This window comes from Halichoerus grypus, chromosome 5 (assembly GCF_964656455.1).
Source record: "Halichoerus grypus chromosome 5, mHalGry1.hap1.1, whole genome shotgun sequence".
NCBI classification, from domain to species: Eukaryota; Metazoa; Chordata; class Mammalia; order Carnivora; family Phocidae; genus Halichoerus; species Halichoerus grypus.
This window is the reverse complement of record NC_135716.1, coordinates 83400434-83422940: the sequence shown is the minus strand read 5'-3', so window position 1 is coordinate 83422940 and position 22507 is coordinate 83400434. Positions and strand designations below refer to the sequence as shown.

At 43.8% G+C, this 22507-nt stretch overlaps 1 long non-coding RNA gene across 1 annotated transcript; it reads left to right on the top strand.

Moving 5' to 3' along the window:
- The first annotated feature begins 20056 nt into the window (after nt 1-20056).
- LOC118526161 (uncharacterized) lies at nt 20057-21995 on the top strand. The gene is made up of 2 exons (XR_004912487.2): nt 20057-20093; nt 21351-21995. It is a non-coding gene; the product is annotated as an uncharacterized LOC118526161 (long non-coding RNA).
- Nucleotides 21996-22507: the final 512 nt, after the last annotated feature.

The following is a 22507-nucleotide window of genomic DNA, read 5'->3' as shown; positions in this document are numbered from 1 at the left end:
TGTTTCATTCCCCAGATTAGGGAAGTTCTCAGCTATGATTTGCTCAACTATATCTTCTAGTCCTCTCTCTCTCTCCCCCCCTCAGGGATTCCAGTAATTCTGACATTGGAACGTTTCCTGGTGTCACTTATTTCTCTGATTCTATTTTCATGGATTCTGAGTTGTTTTTCCCTGGCCTCCTCTTTTCCCTTTTTATCTATTAAATGTTCTTCCAGGTCACTAATTTGTTCTTCTGTCTCACTTACCCTAGCTGTTAGATTATCTAGATTAGATTGGATTTCATTTTTAAGTTCTGCCAGTTCACCTTTCATTTCTGCCCTTAGAGACTCTATGTTGCCATTAATTGGTTTCTCCATTCTAGCTATTGTCTTCACAATTGCTAGCCTGAATTCCATCTCCAACATCTTGGTTATATCTGAATCCACTTGTAAATCTGTGGCATAAGTCATAATCTCTGAGTCTTTCCTATTTTGGGGGTTCCTCCTCCTAGTCACTCTGTTCAGGGGTGGTTGAGAGAATGTATAGAGTCCACATTATTGACCAGAACCCAAGCAAGATGCACCTGTTTTCTAGGGACCTAGGGTTGCTGGCCTCTTGTTCTTCCAGCCTGTCTTCTGAGGGAGGTGCCTGCTGCCCTGTTACTCAGGCAACCTTGTTTGGGCAGAGTTGCCCTGCCCCCTGTGGCGGGGGATGGGCTCAGTGAAAACCGGTTTTTTGGGGCTTTTGCTCTCTGGCAGCTTTCCCTGGCGGCTTTCCATGTCTCTTCAGAGCAGAAGAGACCTTTTCTAACCCTCTGCCTAAGAGCAGAGAGATCACAGTCTGTTCTTCAGTGAGCTCTCCAGGCCACACTATCTCCGTTTCTGTTTGTGCTACTATAAACTGCAGCGTCCTGGGTTGTGTGCCCCTCAGCAGCGCTCCCAGTCCTCGCCACCAGGTCAGGGCACGTCTCTGCCCTTTGTGCTTCTAAAACCACCAGCTGCCCCCAGTTTGCACATGAGGCCCTGCTCTGGGTTTCTGTCCTGGGGGCTGCCCTAAAGTTCTTTCCCCATTGCTACCGTTCTGCAAGTCTGTGCTCCGTCCCCAGTGCGGGAGGCTATCTCTCACCAGCGGTGTAGGATCCCCATGGCTAGGCTCCCTCCCCCTTTTATTTATCCTTGGATATCTGCCTGTGGAACCATGGCTCCCCGATTCGTACCTCGAAACCAACCGCCTGCCATATTCTGTTTGTAGAGATCTATCTTCTTACATCTCAGGCTGATTTTGTGGATGTTCAGAGTGGTCTGGTAGATATCCAGCTCAATTCCGGGACTGGTTAGAATAGGGTCCCCTACTCCTCTGCCATCTTTTCACCCTCTCCATTTGTACCACTCTACTAGGTAATAGTCATAACAACAAACAAACAAATTAATAAATAAATAAAACAATCTAACCAGGCAAGGTACCGCTGTGGAGGTTAAAAAGATGTCTATTGGAGACAGACACAATTGGGATTGAACCTGGTATAGTATAGCCAAGAAGAAAAACATCCAAGATGCCCTGCCAGTGTTCAAAGTGCCTGTGGTCTCTTGCTACCCTCTAGTGTCATGATGCAGAAGTGCAGGCCTGGAAGAGAAGGACTCCACCTCAGGAAGGCTCTAAAAAGCAAATCTTGGGTATCCATACTGTTTGAGATACCTCCAAGGAAATGGTGATGAATAGGGTAGTTTGTGCCCTGAAGGATTCAGAGTGAGCAGGGGTCAGTCCCAGTGTCTTTACATGCATGATCTCATCTCCTTGGCACAACAATGCTATGATGTATGTGTGATTATCCTCCTTACCTTAGAGACAAGGAGACTGAGGTTCAGAGGACAAATCACACACCCAAGGTACTCAGAGAGTCACTAAGAGTCAAACCCAAAGTTTTCTGATTCCAGAGTCCATGCCCATGCAAATGCTCTGATTTCCTAGCAATAGGAAATCTCACAGAGGCTTAGTGGATTTTCACAGCACCTTCCTGGGGGAGATGACATATGATCTGGGTTTTGAAGAATGAGTACCAAGAGATGGGTGTCAAAAGGGGATGGAGCAGGACCCCAGAGGGAACTACTTGAGTGAAGGAGTGATGGGGAGAAACACTGTGGGTATGAAGGGATTAAGTGGTTCAATTTGGCTTGAGTGTAGGAAGCAGAGAGAAATAAAATGGAAGGGCTGGTTGGCTTGAGACTATGTTCTTTGTTCTTCCTACCATGTTCTTCCTTGAATCCCCTGCTGTAGGCATGGGATGGCTGAAAATGAAATAAGAAGTGTGAATTCCATCCCAGAACCCTGGTGGGTTCTGGAAAAACAGAGCCCACCAGCCCTGTGTGGCTCTTACTGAACTCTGGGGCACCCCAGAGTAGCCAAGAACTCTGAGGGGTAAGAAAGGGAGGCCTAGATGAAGGCCAGATTAACAAGTACAGTAGGGCTAATCTGAGATGGTGGTTCTGCCTGCAAGAAGGGCAGTAGGAAGAAGTTCCTTCAGCAAGAGGCCACTTGTTACAATGACTACCTCCTCAAATAGGAGTCAGCAGTCTAATAGGGTTGAATGTGCTCAGCTGGACAAAGATATACTTTCAAAATCAAGACACTTTTCAGGAAAAGCCACGATGTGCAATATAGTGCAAAGAGACCTACACTTAGTATCAGTAAGTGTATCACTACTCCCTTACTGAAACTTGGTTTCTTCCTAGCTAAGTTTAAAATAAAAAATTAGAATAAAAATATACTCCCTGGGTTCTGATACAGATGCAAGATAAGAGGACAGGAGCCTTGACTTGTGCTTTGGCTCAGCTTGCCTTCCAAGGTCAGAGTGGCCTTTCTCAAGCAAAACTCAGATCAGTTCACTAATAGCTCAGACCCTTCTACAGCCCTGCACTCCATGGAACATGGTCACTGCCCAGTATGCTGAACTCACCCGCTCTTCATCTAACATGCTGTAGTCTTGCAATACTCATCAAACACATCAAAACCATCCCTGTCTCAGGCCTTTGCACTTGCTCCTGGTCTACCTCTATCCACAAATTTTGTATGACCACCTTGCCATCATCGAGCCCATCTCCAATGTCCTGGCCTCACAGAGGCCTTCCTTAACCACTCTAATGAAACATTACCATGTTGTAGTTTCTTCATAGCCCTCATGTCTTCCCTGAGATGCTGTTGTTCACTTATTTGTTCCTTGATTGTGTATGTGCTTATCATCTATCTTCTGCCCCTACCCCGCCACTGGATGTTGGACCTGAGGAAGAAGAGCCTGTATGGGTTTTGCTGTGCCCTGTTTTCTCTGTGCCCAGAAAATGGCCAATGCAAGGTAGGTACTCATTAAGTGGTATTTGCTGCTGCAGACACGTTGACTCTCTGTAAATGGAGTTTTCCAGTTATGGGGTGTTCTTGATGATTCCAGTCCTTTCCACCTAATTAGGCCTCACAAAGACCCTTGAGGTGTAGCAAGAACAGGCCCCCATCATACAGCTTGTAATCCTGGAAATTGGTCTGTGCTTTAGACTAATTTCTGGACATTCCTTCCGGATGCCCAATTCTCAGTCTCTTTTGGGCTTTTGTGAGAATGATGGTAGCACAATGGAATGGTTTGCCATAGAGTTAGGTGGAAGTGGAGAAGAGGTGGGAAGACTTCTCTGAGCCAGAGGGATGGATAAAGTTCTCCCTCAAATCAGGAAACTTCTGGGAGAAAAGGGAGGGCATCCTTGGCCTGCACTCACCATGAGTGCATTGAGAAGACGATACTGAGCCGAGCTTCCCTCATCCTTCAGTGTTTAATACCTCCTGGCTGGTTCATTTCCTTCCCTACCTCTACAACAGCTTCCAAATAACTCCACCAAAGTACTTATTATATATTGTTGAAATAATTTATACAGTCTGATTCCTGCTCTAGTTCTCATGACTTATGAGGCAGACACTAAGCCTTTATTTATCTCTGAGTGTTACTTCAGTGCCTAGAACATAGTAGGTGCTCGCTAAATGTTGAGTCCATATATTTTTTTTAGGTGTGCCTGAATGAATTCTGTTTCTCACCACACCTAAGGTGGTCCTGAGGTGGTCTTACCATGCAAACAGCCACTCAATGTCATTGGCATCCAAGACCACACCCTTGCATAGACCCATGTTCCTGAGCAGACTCACAACAAAAGGAGGAGCTCAGAGAGGTAAATCTGGAACTTGCATCATGAAGATACCATTCTATTTATACCCTTCCTTGAAGAGAAACAGACATATCTGTAAACACAAAAGTTCTTTACACACCTAAGTCTACAAGTATGCATGTGGGGGTTGGGGCGTGTGTGTATGTGTCTGTGTCTGCACACATTCCTTTTGGGATAGAAGGTGAAGAAGCTGTTGCCTACATGACTTTATCTCTCAGCTCAACCTCCTATAACCTTCTATTCAGACCATTTATTCAACAAATATTTATTGTGTGTAGCCCCACATTCATTTGAGCTTGCTAGTAGGCAACCTTGGAAAATTGATATCTGGTTGCTTTGTTCCTTCAGACTGCTATTTACTCTCCCCCAAAGCAACAACTCCCTCAGCCCCTGGTCTCATCCATGGAACAGCATGACTTCAGTCCCTGGGACATTTACTTGGATCTTGTTATGAGTCTGGCTCTGTGCTAGTTTTGAGGAAGACATTTGTGGCTCTGTCCTTCAGTGTTTAATACTATTGAGGTTAACAAATCAGATGCCCAAATGTCTCAAGAAACAAGAGGAATATTCTACATATCCTAGTAGATGTGGGAAAAGCAGTGGACATAAGAAAGAGTGTCTACCTTTAGACAGAGAGGACGCATTTCTTGGGGATAAGAAAGGCTTCATGAAAAAGATACCATTTGAATTTTATATATATATATTTTTTAAAGATTTTATTTATTCATTTGAGAGAGAATGAGATAGAGAGAGAGCATGAGATAGAGAGAGAGCATGAGACGGGGGAGGGTCAGAGGGAGAAGCAGACTCCCTGCCGAGCAGGGAGCCCGATGCGGGACTCGATCCCGGGACTTCAGGACCATGACCTGAGCCGAAGGCAGTTGCCCAACCGACTGAGCCACCCAGGCACCCTGAATTTTATATTTTAAGGGTATTTTTTCTTTTCTACTCTGTTGGAATCTCAAAATATCGGACACTACTCATTTAAAATGGAAATAGATAACTTCTCATTACATCTTCATCCCCTCCCTCTTGGGATGTCTAAGTTTTGTTTCCAAGAGCCCTAACTTGTTTCTCAGGTTAGCTTTGGCCTCCATGCTGGATGGTACTCTCTGTCACTACAGCTTTGGGCTCACTGACTCTGGAGAGTCTTCCATCACATCCCTTTTGTAACCTCTAGGGTTTCCACCACCTGCCTCCTTCCCCCAGGCTGTACCAGTCTTCTATTGCTGGTAAGGCCTTCTTATTAGCCCCCATGAGGTCCTCAGCAAGGTCAGCCCTACTGTATAGCCCTGCTGCTGCTCCTTTTGGACCTACGTGGTGATGGGGACATACATAGGTGCATCACTGGCCACTTCATTCATACCAACTGGCTGCAATTCTTTTTTCTTTTTTTTTTTGCATATTTCTTATGAAGTTTATTTTTTTTTTAATTTTTTATTGTTATGTTAATCCCCATACATTACATCATTAGTTTTAGATATAGTGTTCCATGATTCATTGTTTGTGCATAACACCCAGTGCTCCATGCAGAACGTGCCCTCCTCAATACCCATCACCAGGCTAACCCATCCTCCCACCCCCCTCCCCTCTAGAACCCTCAGTTTGTTTTTCAGAGTCCATCGTCTCTCATGGTTCTTCTCCCCCTCCGATTTCCCCCCCTTCATTCTTCCCCTCCTGCTACATTCTTCTTCTTCTTTTTTTCTTTCTTAACATATATTGCATTATTTGTTTCAGAGGTACAGATCTGAGATTCAACAGTCTTGCACAATTCACAGCGCTTACCAGAGCACATACCTTCCACAGTGTCCATCATCCAGTTACCCCATCCCTCCCACCCCACCCCCCACTCCAGCAACCCTCAGTTTGTTTTCTGAGATTAAGACTTCCTCATATCAGTGAGGTCATATGATACATGTCTTTCTCTGTTTGACTTATTTCGCTCAGCATAATACCCTCCAGTTCCATCCACGTCGTTGCAAATGGCAAGATTTCATTCCTTTTGATGGCTGCATAATATTCCATTGTATATATATACCACTTCTTCTTTATCCATTCATCTGTTGATGGACATCTTGGCTCTTTCCACAGTTTGGCTATTGTGGACATTGCTGCTATAAACATAGGGGTGCACATACCCTTTCGGGTCCCTACTTTTGTATCTTTGGGGTAAATACCCAGTAGTGCAATTGCTGGATCATATGGTAGCTCTATTTTCAACTTTTTGAGGAACCTCCACACTGTTTTCCAGAGTGGCTGCACCAGCTTGCATTCCCACCAACAGTGTAGGAGGGTTCCCCTTTCTCCGCATCCCCGCCAACATCTGTCATTTCCTGACTTGTTAATTTTAGCCATTCTGACTGGTGTGAGGTGGTATCTCATTGAGGTTTTGATTTGGATTTCCCTGATGCCGAGCGATATTGAACACTTTTTCATGTGTCTGTTGGCCATTTGGATGTCTTCTTTGGAAAAATGTCTGTTCATGTCTTCTGCCCATTTCTTGATTGGATTCTTTGTTCTTTTGGTGTTGAGTTTGATGAGTTCTTTATAGATTTTGGATACTAGCCCTTTATCTGATATGTCATTTGCAAATATCTTCTCCCATTCTGTCAGTTGTCTTTTGGTTTTGTTGACTGTTTCCTTTGCTTTGCAAAAGCTTTTTATCTTGATGAAGTCCCAATAGTTCATTTTTGCCCTTGCTTCCCTTGCCTTTGGCGATGTTTCTAGGAAGAAGTTGGTGTGGCTGAGGTCGAAGAGGTTGCTGCCTGTGTTCTCCTTTAGGATTTTGATGGACTCCTGTCTCACATTGAGGTCTTTCAACCATTTGGAGTCGATTTTTGTGTGTGGTGTAAGTAAATGGTCCAGTTTCCTTCTTCTGCATGTGGCTGTCCAATTTTCCCAACACCATTTGTTGAAGAGACTGTCTTTTTTCCATTGGACATTCTATCCTGCTTTGTCAAAGATGAGTTGACCATAGAGTTGAGGGTCCATTTCTGGGCTCTCTATTCTGTTCCATTGATCTATGTGTCTGTTTTTGTGCCAGTACCATACTATCTTGATGATGACAGCTTTGTAGTAGAGCTGGAAGTCCGGAATTGTGATGCCGCCAGCTTTGCTTTTCTTTTTCAACATTCCTCTGGCTATGCGGGGTCTTTTCTGGTTCCATACAAATTTTAGGATTATTTGTTCCATTTCTTTGAAAAAAGTGGATGGTATTTTGATGGGGATTGCATTGAATGTGTAGATTGCTCTAGGTAGCATTGACATCTTCACAATATTTGTTCTTCCAATCCATGAGCATGGAACGTTTTTCCATTTCTTTGTGTCTTCCTCAATTTCTTTCATGAGTATTTTATAGTTTTCTGAGTACAGATCCTTTGCCTCTTTGGTTAGATTTATTCCTAGGTATCTTATGGTTTTGGGTGCAATTGTAAATGGGATCGACTCCTTAATTTCTCTTTCTTCTGTCTTGTTGTTGGTGTATAGGAATGCCACTGACTTCTGTGCATTGATTTTATATCCTGCCACTTGACTGAATTCCTGTATGAGTTCTAGCAGTTTTGGGGTGGAGTCTTTGGGATTTTCCACATAAAGTATCATATCATCTGCAAAGAGTGAGAGTTTGACTTCTTCTTTGCCGATTTGGATGCCTTTTATTTCTTTTTGTTGTCTTATTGCTGTGGCTAGGACTTCCAATACTATGTTGAATAGCAGTGGTGATAGTGGACATCCCTGCCGCGTTCCTGACCATAGGGGGAAAGCTCTCAGTTTTTCCCCATTGAGAATGATATTCGCTATAGGTTTTTCATAGATGGCCTTTATGATATTGAGGTATGTACCCTCTATCCCTATACTCTGAAGAGTTTTGATCAAGAAAGGATGCTGTACTTTGTCAAATGCTTTTTCTGCATCTATTGAGAGGATCATATGATTCTTGTTCTTTCTTTTGTTAATGTCAACTGGCTGCAATTCTATTCTCCTCTCTTGAGCTGAATCTTTGGGTCTTGTCTTCCCCCAGAGAGTCTTATTTCTTTGTCCACAATCTGATTCTCAATGGAAACCTAGGATTCTATATTTACATAAAAATTGAGCTCCCCTTTTGTTCATTTTCATTTTTGCCTGTTGCTAGACTCTAAGCAACTTGAAGACAGGACCTCTTTATACTGCTTCCATTTTTTATGGTATCCTATTCTGTCTTAACTACATGCTAGGTCTTCAGCAAACATCTGGGGATGCATTTTATTTATATGTACTTCCCTCAGTGCCCAGCAAAGAACACTGCACAGAGAGAGAGAGTCCCCAGAGTAGTGGAGACCAACTGAGGGTGCATGTGTGTGTGTAGTACAGGACATAGACCTTACAGAGCCTTTGATATGACTCAGAATTCCAGACACAGCATTTGCTCTCCCTACCAGAAAGCAAACATGATACCTGCTTATCTGGATTCCACATGCCCACTTGCCAGCACTATCCCAGCTGAAGGGTGTGCATAGAAAAGGAAAAGGCAGGGAGGGGGTCCTCCACTGCCTCTGTCTACCCTGCCCCTGCTTTATTGCTGAGAGCAGAAGGAAGTTACCCAGGAGGGAGCCACGGGTAGTGGGACCAGAGGCTCCTGGGACCCACACTTGGGCTCTGCATTTCCATTTTTTGTAGCATTGCCATGTCTCATGCCCAAAATGGTGGGGGACCTTTTGCCTGGTTCCTTGCTACCTAAAATGAACTATATTTCAAACTGCTTATTTAATGCATTTCTCTTTAATCTTAAGAACCAGGGACTGAGTCTATATTTTAACACTTAAGAATGTATTTTACATAAACAGTCATGTATTTATAAATTTCCATATATTTGTAATTAAAATATGTTTTAGCTACATATTTTTTGAAACCTGCATAAAATCAGACAGTTTTGTGACTGCTTTAAGAATTGTATCACATCACTGGGTGATAGACACTGGGGAGGGTATGTGCTCTGGTAAGCGCTGTGAATTGTGCAAGACTGTTGAATCTCAGATCTGTACCTCTGAAACAAATAATGTAATATATGTTAAGAAAAAAAAAAAGAAGAAGAAGAAGAAAATAGCAGGAGGGGAAGAATGAAGGGGGGGAAATCGGAGGGGGAGACGAACCATGAGAGACGATGGACTCTGAAAAACAAACTGAGGGTTCTAGAGGGGAGGGTGGTGGGAGGATGGGTTAGCCTGGTGATGGGTATTGAGGAGGGCACGTTCTGCATGGAGCACTGGGTGTTATGCACAAACAATGAATCATGGAACACTACATCTAAAACTAATGATGTAATGTATGGGGATTAACATAACAATAAAAAAAAAAGAATTGTATCACATCAAAGAAGTACCTCAGAAAGCAATTAAATGCTTAAGATCACTAGAAAAATACCAAGGGAATTTTCCATTAATACTCAGAGCAAAACTTCTTTAAATCACATTTCTCACTATGTATCTAGGTATAGAAAAATAGATAGATGATAGATGATAGATAGATATATGATAGAGAGATGATAGATGATGAATAGTTAGATACATAGATATCACACAGATAGAAATTATCAGCCTCAAAAAAAAAAATCTTTCCTTCCTTTCTAAAATTGCATAGAATCTTTACCACCAACCAGGTATTCAGTGTGTGTGCACACTCATTTCTTGTCCCCCCCTCTTCTATGGTCAGTTTCTTAATGTAGAGATCAACTTAGCCTTCTGTTTTCTCTAGTTCAGTTTCAGTTTCTCTCACTTGCCTATTTCCCTGATTCTGAACAATACAGAAAGTCAAGTAAGGGTGCTCAAGTTTGGAGGAGCAAGATGATTTGTAACCATGATTCTCCTTTATCTTCATCAAACCTAAAGCTAGCGAGACGACCATGCCCTCCTAAACGCTCCTGAAGGAACAACAGTCTCCAGCTCCACGGGTTCCCACCAGGTCAGAGAATGTATAAGTGGCTGTTGTATTCTATAGATCTGGGTGTTCCAGGCCAGTGGACATCCTTCCTCCCCATCCATGGGATCTTAACAGAATGCTTTCTTTCTTGGGGAAGGGGATGTCTCACAAGTACTTTTTAAAATTAATATTTTGGTTTTTTTTCCTTTTTAAAAAGTTTTTATTTAAATTCCACTTAGTTAACATGCAGTGAAATATTACTTTCAGGAGTATAATATACTGTATGGTGACTAACATAACATAATACAAATATATATAGTGATTCAACAATTCCATACATCACCTGGTGCCAATCACAATTGCACTCCATATCCCTACCACCTATTTATGTCATCCACCCACCCACCTTCCTTCTGGTAACTATCAGTTGGTTTCTATAGTTAAGAGTCTGTTCATCAGAGATATTGCCCTATAGTTCTCTTTTTTATTTCTTTTTGTCTTTTACTTTTATTTTATTTTTATTTTTTTATTATGTTATGTTAGTCACCATACAGTACATCATTAGTTTTTGATGTAGTGTTCCATGATTCATTGTTTGTGTATAACACCCAGTGCTCCATGCAATACGTGCCCTCCTTAATACCCATCACTGGGCTCACCCATCCCCCCATCCCCCTCCCCTCTAAAACCCTCAGTTTGTTTCCTGGAGTCCATAGTCTCTCATGGTTCTTCTCCTCCTCTGATGTGCCCCCCTTCATTTTTCCCTTCCTTCCCCTAATGTCCTCCATGCTATTCCTTAAGTTCCACAAACAAGTGAAACCACAGATAAGTGAAACCACTGACTTTCTCTCCTTGACTTATTTCACTTAACATAATCTCCTCCAGTTTCAGCTATGTTGATGCAAAAGTTGGGTATTTATCCTTTCTGATGGCTGAGTAATATTTCAAGCTATATTACAGAGCTGTGATCACCAAGACAGCATGGTATTGGCCCCAAAACAGACAAAGATCAGTGGAACAGAATAGAGAGCCCAGATATGGACCCTCAACTCCATGGTCGACTAATCTTTGACAAAGCAGGAAAAAATGTGCAATGGGAAAAAGACAGTCTTCAATAAATTGTGCTGGGAAAATTGGACTGCTATATATAGAAGAATGAAACTCGACCATTCTCTAACACCATACACAAAGATAAACTCTAAATGGATGAAAGACCTCAATGTGAGACAGGAATTCATCAAAATCCTAGAGGAGAACTTAGGCAGTAACCTCTTCGACATCAGCCACAGCAACTTCTTTCAAGACATGTCCCCAAAGGCAAGGGAAACAAAAGCAAAAATGAACTTTTGGGACTTCATCAAGATAAAAAGCTTCTGCACAGCAAAGGAAACAGTCAACAAAACAAAGAGGCAACCCACAGAATGGGAGAAGATATTTGCAAATGACACTACAGATAAAGGGCTGGTATCCAAGATCTATAAAGAACTTCTCAAACTCAACACCCAAAAAACAAACAATCAAGTCCAAAAAAATAGGCAGAAGACATGAACAGACACTTCTCCAAAGAAGACATACAAATGGCAACAGACGCATGAAAAAATGTTCATCATCATTAGGCATCAGGGAAATTCAAATCAAAACCACATTGAGATACCATCCTACACCAGTTAGAATGGCAAAAATTGACAATGCAAGAAACAACAAATGTTGGAGAGGTTGTGAAAAAAGGGGAACCCTCTTACACTGTTGGTGGGAAAGCTAGTTGGTACAGCCACTTTGGAAAACAGTGTGGAGGTTCCTCAAAAAATTAAAAATAGAGCTACCCTATGACCCAGCAATTACACTACTTAGGGCATTTACCCCAAAGATACAGATGTAGTGAAAAGCAGGGACACCTGCACCCCAATGTTCATAGCAGCAATGTCCTCAATCGCCAAACTGTGGAAAGAGCTGAGATGCCCTTCAACAGATGAATGGATAAAGAAGATGTTGCCCATATATATAAGGGAATATTACTTTTTAAAATTAGATGTGATAACTGGTTGGCATCCCTAAAGGCAGGGTGAAGGGTGGGGTACTCCTTGGCAGAGGAAAGTTGTACCTTGTCTACCTCTTACCCCAGCAAACACACAGGTACAGGCACACAAATGCCTCTAGCTCCAGCTTAAATTTGCTTGACACACTTCACAGGGGACTGACTAGAGATTTATTTATCTCTGTAAAGAGAACCAGGAGTGGAGCAGGACCAGACTTCATGACAACTCTCCTCTCGATTGAGTGACAAGAGATAAAAACCACCAATTCAAGGGTCTTATCAGGAGACTTTGGTCTCCCCAGAGGCACTACTCAAGTTTTCTGCACCTGCCTCTAACCCACTTAAAATCATAGGCTATGCCTCAGAATCCTTTGTATCTGTATTCCAGGATGAGGGGAACCACACATAGCAAAAAATGGAACAAACCATAGCCATCCAGAAAGAAGAAGGTATGGAGAAATGGAAAGTTCATCCAGCTCCATCCACCATTCTATATGTTTGAATCATTTCTCTGATTTACCTCATAGCCAGAAATGGGTGGGTGGGTGTTGGGGATATGGTCAGAAAGATCACATGAGCAAAGGCTTTGCAATAAGAAATAGTAAGTTGTCTGCCAGGAACTACAAGAAGGTCCTTCCTGATGGGGCAGCAGCATGACCCAGGGAGTGGTGAGATAAACCTGGAGAGGTGGGCGGGCTGTGTTGTGTCAAAATTTAGATTTGGTCCTGTAGGTAGAGGCTATGAGGAACCAACGAGGGATTCTATGTAAGATAATGACAGACTCTTTACATTTAAAATGCGTTACTTAAAAATTATTTATCTTAACACAATTTCAGACTTACATAGAAGTGTCGAAACAATACAAAAAATTTCTGGACACCCTCCACACAGATTCACTGAAATTCCCAAATGTTGATATCTTTTCCACCCCCCTCTGTGTACGTGTGTGTATGTATTTTTATAGAGCGATACATAGATATGTATGTATGTTCAGGAAGAAGATATATGTGTGTGTGTGTGTATATATATGTATAAATATATATAGAGAGATGTATATATATATGTATAGATTCACATGTATATACTATATGTATATAGATACATATCTATCTATATAACTGTATATCTGTTTGTATATCTGTATCTATCTATCTTTCTATCATCTATCTATGTTTTGTTTTCTTTTTCCTGAACATTTTGAGAGTAAATTGCCAATGTGATACCTCTTTGCTCCTAAACACTTCAGTGTATTTATTGCTTAAAGACAAGAAATTCTTTTACATTTGTCTTTTGCAATGATCATTTTGGCTTCTCTGCATAAGACGGTTTGCACTAGAGAGACTGCAGACAGGGAAATGGGTTAAGGGATCTCTTTGGCAATCAAGCAAGATCTGATGAAGACCAGACCAGGGAGGGGCTTCTTAAAATCACATACACCATGTGTGGCATACATTACCTACCTAGGTGATAGATCAGCAGGACTTGGTGAGTGGTGGGATGTGGTTAGAGGTGGTGCCAGGTTTCTGGTCCAGTCTGTTGGGTGGCTGGTAGGGGTGCATGGTGGTGCTGTTCACCAAAATGAAGAGTGAGTAGGAGGAGCAATGACAAGTTCAGTTCTGGAACCAGTGTTGAGATCAACAAGTCCTTGAGACAACCAGATGATGACACTGAGGAGGCAACTGGATATCCCATGGATCTGAAGCACCAGGTAGCAGGCCTGGTCTGGAAATACAGATTTGCTAGTCGTTAGTATAAGGTGGTAATTAGAAGCATGGGAGTGAGTAATACTACCAAATAAGACCAAGAGCCTGGAGGCAAATCCTTGTGGATCCTCAACCTTTCAGGGGCTTCATTCTACATCTTGGGGCCACACAGGGCAAAGGTAAGCTCAGTCCCATAGGGCAGCAAAGCATCCCAGGGCATCCCTATCATGATGATGAAATCATTGGTTCTGGGCATGGAAAGGCCTGGTGGGTAAAAGCCAGCATGGGGACCTTAAAAGTGAATTACTTCTCACAACTAGGAATTTCCTCAGAGTCAGGAAAGGAAGAGGTGGTTTGAAGGGATTAATCCCCTCTGATATGAGAGGCTGGATGAAGGCAAAGAAGAATGGGTTCCATCTCAGTCAGGTCACAGTGCAGGCCACAGCGTGTCTCCTGAGAACAGGGACGGGCCAGAGCCTTGCATTGTGTCCTGGAGAGTCTGGGAAAAGACAGGTGTGGATGCCACACAAGTCTGGTCCTGCCATCATTGCAAAGCCTTGGCTTTAAGGGGGATGGCGTTGAGGAGCACACAAGAGGGAAAGAGAATTTCCTGCGTAGATTTTGACATTGGCCAAAGTCTGGTTTCATTTGGTTGGTTTTCGTTTTATTTTGTTTGGTTTGGTTTGATTTGGTTTGGGTTTTGGTCGGGTACCCAGTGTTCAAGTCTTCTCTCGGGCATTTGATAAAATGTGACCTAAAGTAAGTCCCTTCTTTTGTCTACCTCACCTTTTCCATATTTCTTAGTGACAAACTGGACAGACCACATTCATAGTACCCAGGCTTTTGGAGTTCACCAAAACTAAAATTATTTTTTTTTAAAAAACAGCACAATTGGTAAAGAGGGCCAACTTTTAATTTTCCCAAGTAAGGGCAAAAAGCCCTTTATAATTACTATCACTTCAATAAATAAAGCTAATTTTAAAATTAATGACTCTAGAAAGTGTATAGTCTCAAAAGAGAAAACAGAAAAAAAAAGACCTTCCAAAGAAATGGAGCTCCACAACCTTATACCAAATTCCACAAAGTATGGTAACATTTTCTCATTCTTCGGTGGCCTGTTAAGAATGTCAACGAGTGCTGACACAGTCCTCGGACCAAGCATTGGGAATGTTTTGTCTGACTATTGGGCTCCTTCCGGCTCAATAGTCCTTCCAGCTCTGGCACCTCTCAGTCTGGAATGCTTTCTGTTCCCTGACCAAGCCCTGGTACAGGAAGGAGGATTGCTCCTCTGGGACCCAGAGCTTCCTTGCCTGCATTTCTCATGCTTCTCCACAGTGTCCAGCATAAACTCGGCCCAATAGGTGAAATCTCCTTCCTTTCTGTCCCTCATCATGCCCCTGTACTGCTGCCCAGCAGTGTGTACACAGTTTATGCACAGCCGTGTATGTGCAGTGCATGGTCATATAGTTTTTGGGCACAGACACAACATGTTTGAACAGGACTCTGGTCTCTGCCCTGCTCCTAGCCTTACCTTCTGCATTTCCTGGTTTTGTCCCTTATGATCGTAATGTGTGATTTGACTCCTCCCCTGTCTGCCTCCATTCTTTCAGCCCTCTAGTTCTGTGTATTCTTAGCTAAAGATCATTTTTAAATGTGTCCCTCCCTTTCCTCTTCTACTGCTGCTATCTGAGGCTAGGTCCTTATCATTGCTTCTCTTCTAACTGGTGCCCCTGACTCCATCATCCCCACTCTCACCCCTGCTCCCACCTCCTGCCAACCTAGTCATTCAGACGTGTCTGCCCTTTGGCTCTCTGTTCCCTATGGGAAAGTCATACCATGTTAATGTTTGGAAAGAGCTTTTGGAATTATCATGTTTCACAAAGTAGAAAATCTGAGCCTCAGAGAGGCGAGGCCAGTTGTCCAAAAACACACAGCGTATTTCTGTCAGAACTGGAAGTATACCCAGGCCTTCTAAACATAAGCCAATGCCTTTCTACCTCCTTATGCTACTCAATAGAATTTTTAAAAATATATACAGTATACTATAAAGTGTTACATTTGACTGTTTAGAGCCAAAGCCCAGGTCTCATTGCATTTTCCACCCAGCAATCCCAGCTGTCCTAGTGAATCTGCCCTCCATGGGCCTGATCCCAAGGTCACTGTCTGCTGCTCATCAGCACCAATCACCCAGTACATGTAGGGCAGTCTCTTTTCCCCAAAAAACACATAACATCTCCCCACCTTCAAACATTTAGTCAGTCTATATTCCCTCACCTGGAATGTCCTCATTCATTTCACAGAAATTTATATAGCTCCAAATCTGAACCAGAAGCTTTGCTAGGTACCAGCTTGCAAAGATGAAGACAGTGTTTGTACCCTGAAGGAGCCCACCATCTTGGAGCTTCTCCCATCTTCCTTGATGTTTTGCTGTCAACAGTGGCCCAGCCCATAGGGTGACAGCTCCTCCAAGATCCCGTGCTACCCTTGTTCCATAGCCTCCCTTGGGTCCTGACTCATATTGTCTGCCTCCCAGCTTCAGGTCCTCTGTCACAGTGAGCTGGCCTTATTTTCCCAAGATCAAATACTCATTGAGGGCTGGGCCTGTGGTCCTACTGTCCCCCAGCCACCAGAGAACTGGGAATGGTGTCTGCTTCCTATATACTTGATGACTGACTGGGTCCCAGCAAATCTCAACCTCTTGCCCTCCTACCAAGCTAGGTCCTGGTTCTTCTCAGGCTGAATGTGCTAATGAGTGCCCAGCACTAGAAACTGAGCAAATGAGTGTTCTTTTGTAAGCCAGAGAGAGACATCATGGAGGGAAGGTTCCCCACCCACTTCCTTCCTCCATATACACCTCTCATCTGCACTCCCTCACCAGCATGTGCATGTTTACATAAGTGAGATGAGGATGAGATGAACACCAAGGAAATCCTATAGGGGGAGAAATGTCCTCCAAAGCCATGTGGAGCCTTAGAGGATGGGAGCCATGTAAAGAAACAGGGGTCATGGGCCTACTAGATACAGACCAATGGTAGGTAGTAAGTATGTGTATATGCTTTGGAAATTGGTAGGAAAATACCACCTTCTCTCTCATCAACTTTACTGAGAACTGGACTTACAGGCCCATAAGCACTTAGGGCTATTAGAGTGTGGGAGAGATCAACATGTGTGTGTGTGTGTGTGTGTGTGTGTGTGTGTGTGTGTTTGTGTGTATGTGTGTAAGAGAGAGAGAGAGAGAGGATTGGAGAGCGAGAAAGACAGAGAGCAGAGCTCATGAAAGCCAGAGAATAATGGCATTCCAAATGCCCAGGATAAGCATCTAGTTTTATTGGTGGCTTCTAGATTACCCATTCCTTTTCTGTCCCCTGGTGGTAGAAGCAATACTGTGTAATACATCGTGTTGCCCAACATGGGGCTTGAACTCATGACACTGAAATCAAGACCTGAGCTGTGATCAAGAGTCAGACATTAGCCCTACTGAGTGACCCAGGTGCCCCTGTGTAATACATTCTTGAGGCAGCTGAATCCACCACAAAAATTCTGTTCTGCATGGTCAGGGCCTGCGCAAGAAAAGATTGACAGAATTTAACATCCAAAACTTGTGAATTAGCAGCTGTTCATACTTTCCCTAGCTATGCAGGCATCACTCCAGTGACATTTGGATTTGAGTTCTTCAGCTAATCCAAGTCAAGCAATCAAAAACCTTGCAGCCACTGTGGAAAACAGTATGAAAATTCCTCAAAAAATTTAAAAATAAAAAATATCATATGATCTATCAATTCCACTACTGGATATTTACTCGAAGAAAACAAAAGCACTAATTTGAAAAGATATATGCACCCTTATGTTTATTGCAGCATTATTGACAATAGCCAAGATGTGGAAGCAACCCAAGTTTCCATCAACAGACGAATGGATAAAGAAGATGTGGTACTTATATACAATGGAACATTACTCAGCCATCAAAAAGAATGAAATCTTGCCATTTGTAACAACATGGATGGAATTAGAGGGAATTATGCTAAGTGAAATAAGACGAAAAAAGACAAATGCCATATGATTTCACTCATGTGGAATTTAAGAAACAAAACAAATAAAAAACAAAAAACAAACAAAAGAGATAGAAACATGTCCATAAATACAGAAAACAAACCAATGGTTGCCAGAAGGAAGGGGTGTGGAGGATGGGCGAAATGGGTGAAGGGGAGTGGGAGATACAGGCTTCCAGTTATGGAATGAATAAGTCACACGGATGAAAAGTACAGCATAAGGAATATAGTCAATGGCATTATAACAACATTTTGTGGTGGCAAATGGTAGCTACACTTGTGGCCAGCATAACATAACATATAGAGTTGTTGAATGGTGTACACCTGAAACTAACATAACATTGTATGTCAGCTATACTTCAATTAAAAAAAATCTATAAACTTTGGAAGGAGGAAGAGAAGAAGACATGAAACAGTTTTATTTTTCCTTCCCATGTAAAAAGGCCCAGTGCACAGAGGCAGAACTGCCACACAGATTTCCCATGCCCTGTTGCCTTGAGGAACAGCGAGGGCCCAGCCCTTCTTGCGCACCACGGGCCCAGTGCCGGCAGAGTGCTGTGGGCACTCCATCTTGATAAATAAATGGTGGTCATTCCATGATAACTGCCCCACACAGCCTTTCTTCTCTGCTATTAGGGACCTGAGCTGAAATCCATTTCCGAGACTATCTGGGATTGCTTCTGTCAGAGTGACAGCAGGCTGAGGGATTTTTCCCCCTGGATTCTTCCCAGTCTCACTTACTTGTCCCGTGCCGAGCCTGCCAGGACCATGGTTGAGGAGAGAGACAATTGATTGCCAAGCCCGTGTCTTCAGTGCTACAGCCTGACTTCCCAAGATCTTGGGATATTCTAAGGCTTCAGTAGAGCTTACAGCTAAATTCCATGTTGAGACTTAAGACACACCACCCTCGACACTAGCTTATGTTCATTTCTTTCAGCCAAGGTATTAGGACATGGGTGGCAAGTGCCACTGCTTACCTTCAAATTTTGCAACTATTTCATACTTCCAAGAGTGTGTCTTGCCCTAGTATTCAGAGCCCAACTCCATGGAGTACCCAGTAATTGTGGAACATTCATTCTGTGCCAAATACTACACCCATACTTTATGTATGTTGTCCATTTTAACCCATTTTAACATGCAGGGTGGTGTTGTTATTCTCCTTAGTAGATGAAGAAATTGAGACTCAAAGACTTTAAGTGCCCAAGGTCACCCACTGGTAAAGGTCAGAGCTGCACTCTAAACACTTCTTGGGATGTTTCAAAGATATATTCCATCCATTGCCAAATATGGAGGGCATCCTGGTTTGTGCCCTGTGCCACCCCTCTGTGTCCTGGAATCTCTAACAGGAGTGGGGAGAAAGAATTGGGATGGGGCCCTGGGAGCTCAGAATCCAAGACCAGCAGAGGTGGCTCCTCTGGGATCTCATTCTAATTCAATGCTTGGTTCCCCCACCCGTTCCACCTTATGATAATCACTTCCTGGGAACCCTAGAGTCTGGGTGACTTATACATATATAAAGAGATGAGAGATAAGTACTGTCTACTGTAACCACCCAGTTCCCTTAAATGCAACCTAATGGTTTTCTCAGTAGAAGGCAGGACAGAGGGTTACAGCCCCCATTTATTACCTAAATAACAATAGGCATAAAATCAAAGCCATTTGCCCTGTCTTTCCACCAGTTCAGGCTGAATGTGACTCTGAGCCTAGGTTAAGTCAAAGTCATGCATGTTTAATGAGCCTCCCAGAGAGCCATTCAACTCCTCAGTTGTTAAGTTTTCCTTAAGACAATGCTGTCTATGTACCCCACCCAGGCCACCCCCTCCCCTCTGCCAACCAGAGTTTCCCGGAACCCTGCCCTCATACCCTCAAAACCTGAATGCCTGCTTGGGATCATCCCAGATGCCAAGGTTCTAAGTCAAAAGTCACGAGTGAGTTTGGAAATCCAAGGCAGCCAGCCTCGTAAAGTGATGGGGAGGTGGGGCCAAGGCCAGAGTGAAGGTACCATCACCCCCAAGTCCTGCCATGCCACGAGGGAGGCTGCCAGCCCTGGGGGGTGAGTAAAACCTGAAATTTGAGGAAGGATAGGTGGGTCTTATTGTGACTAGGGACTAATTACAACACTCTAATCCCAGGCCACCTCATGGCCTTAGGCAGGAATGTGAGATGTATAAAAGGTGGGCAGGCTCAGAGCATCCCAAACCCCTTGGCATCTCCACACTCCAGCCGCTGGCAAACTTGGGTAAGTCAGACAAAGCAGTGCCTCTCCTTGCAGCCTTGCTCCACATGGTCCCAACCTGGCTGGGAGTTGGCCTGGAGCTCTGGGTGGTTGGTCAGAAAGATCTAGTTGGGCATTTCTCTTTACCAAATTATTGGGGACCAACCAATAGTGGTCTGCAAGCCATCCAGCCGAGGGTGTGGGGAGCTGGGCTGAGATGGGAGAGGAAAGTCTGCCAAGAGACCAGTGTCTTGAGGATCTGCTGGTGTGTTATGGGTGTTGTATCTTGTCAGATGCTGAGAGGGATTCAGTAGAAGGAGAGGGCGCACCAGCCATGAGGCAGAGCACCTGGCAGAGTTGTGGTTTGAAGAAAAGTCAAATATAGGGAGGGAAGAAAGAAGACTGCATTGGGGTGCAGAGACCCCAAGGAGCACAGAGCAGCAGGGACAAGATGATGTGATATAGGGGGAAGGTCCTGCTCTAGGAATTGGGGACCACCATTTCTACCTACTTGTGCTGAGTGGCTGGGGACTAATTACGTCCTTCTCTGAGGTTGGTTTTCCTCAACTGTAAATAAGAATCAAGCTAAAAAGTCCATTTTGTCTCTAGACTCCTTTCTCTTATAATCGTCTTAGAGAAAAGAGATGCTCCTTCTCATTCTTTTGTAATTTTTAGAAATTTATTTAATAAGTCAAAACCTTTACACTGTGCTCATCATGTGCTAGCTACCCTGTGTGGTTGTGTGTGTGTGTGCACACACATACATGTATGTATGCATGTTTATATGTATGTATTTTATATACCCATTTAATCCTTATAACAACCCTAAGAGAGGCATGTACAGAGGGCTAAGTAACTTGATCAAAGTCACACAGCAGGTTAATAGTTTAGCCAGGACTCAGATCCTAGGCAATCCTCTTCCAGATTCCATAGTTTTGGCATAAAAGTATATTACTTTTTGTTCTTGCTCTCCTTGTCGTTCCTTCTCCCTCTCTCCCTTCTCCCTTCTTCTCCCATTCCTTCCTTGCTTCATTCTTTCCATGTTTCTCTGTCTCGAAAAGAATTGAAATGACTTACAAACTTTTGGCCACAACTTATATTCAACACACATTTACACACACATGCATGGATATTTATACACAGACATACAGACCTTAAGTTGTGAAACCATCAGGGCAAAGTAGAAGCAGAGAAGGATGTGAATGCGGCAGGCCCTGTCCTTGGGCCCAGAGTGTCTCTATGGTGAAGGCGTTCCTCACTTCTTTGTTTTTCTGTTTCCAGTTGTGTGTCAACGAAGAATGTCTCAGCAGAAGCAGAAGCAGTGCTGCCCCCCTCCCCAGCAGTGCTGCCCCCCACCCCAGCAGTGCTGCCCCCAACCCCAGCAGTGCTGCCCCCCACCCCAGCAGTGCTGTCCCCCCCAGCAGTGCTGCCCCCCACCCCAGCAGTGCTGCCCCCAACCCCAGCAAACCAAGCAGCCATGTCAGCCTCCACCCAAGTGCAAGGAGCCCTGTGCCCCCAAGTGCCAACAGAAATGTCCACCCCCTCAACAGTGCCAGAAGTCCAAGCAGAAATAAGACCCCAGCATTCGACCAGAGGCCAAGCTTCCTAGGAAAACAGAGAGCGTGAAGTTCACTGCCCCTCTCTCAGCCATCTGTCAACGCCACTCACCCCAGCTTCTGACTGCAGCCACACTTCAGGAAAAGGCAGCACCAGGAGGGCGATTTCTTCGATCTCTACTTATTAATTAGCAACTGCAATTTCCACCTCAGACAAGGATCTGGTTCTGAACTGTCTTATCATCTCTACTGACGTATTTACATCACTATGTTTGCTTCTGGGAAGCTTGGGCAGCATGCGGAACACCTTTCTTACCACCCTCCACCTCTGCTCCTGTTTTTCAAACAATTAAATGTAGTTCCTCTGGCACTCATGTCTCAGTCTGATTCTTCTGTTGTTGGACAATGTTACATTCCTGCAGATTTTTTGTCCCGCCCCCACCCCAGAGCCCTAGGGCAGCTGGGCATGTGGTGCAGGCAGAGGAACAGGCACAGTACAGATGCACTGGTGAGCTGCGGGTCGTTCCCAGTGGTCCTGCTGGGGTACAGAGGAGACACATCCCATACCCACGGAAAATGAAAGCACCACTGGAACCAGGGGGAGATGATGCCCATCTGGAGAACATGTGGGAGAGAAAGCATCCCTGCAGGCTGAGAAAGAGCAAGGGAATCCCCCAGTCAAGAGCTACATAGCAGAGAAGGATTGAGGCAAATAAATTATATTTCAGAGAACAGACTCCAAGGGCTTCTGGGTCCAAAGGAGTTGAGAATAAGGTCTTAAAACTTCTCCCATAGGTGAAGAGAAGACAAAAGTTTCTTCAAGCTAACGAAATGTGTCATGAGGATGAGCACTGGGTGTTATAGGCAACTGATAAATTATTG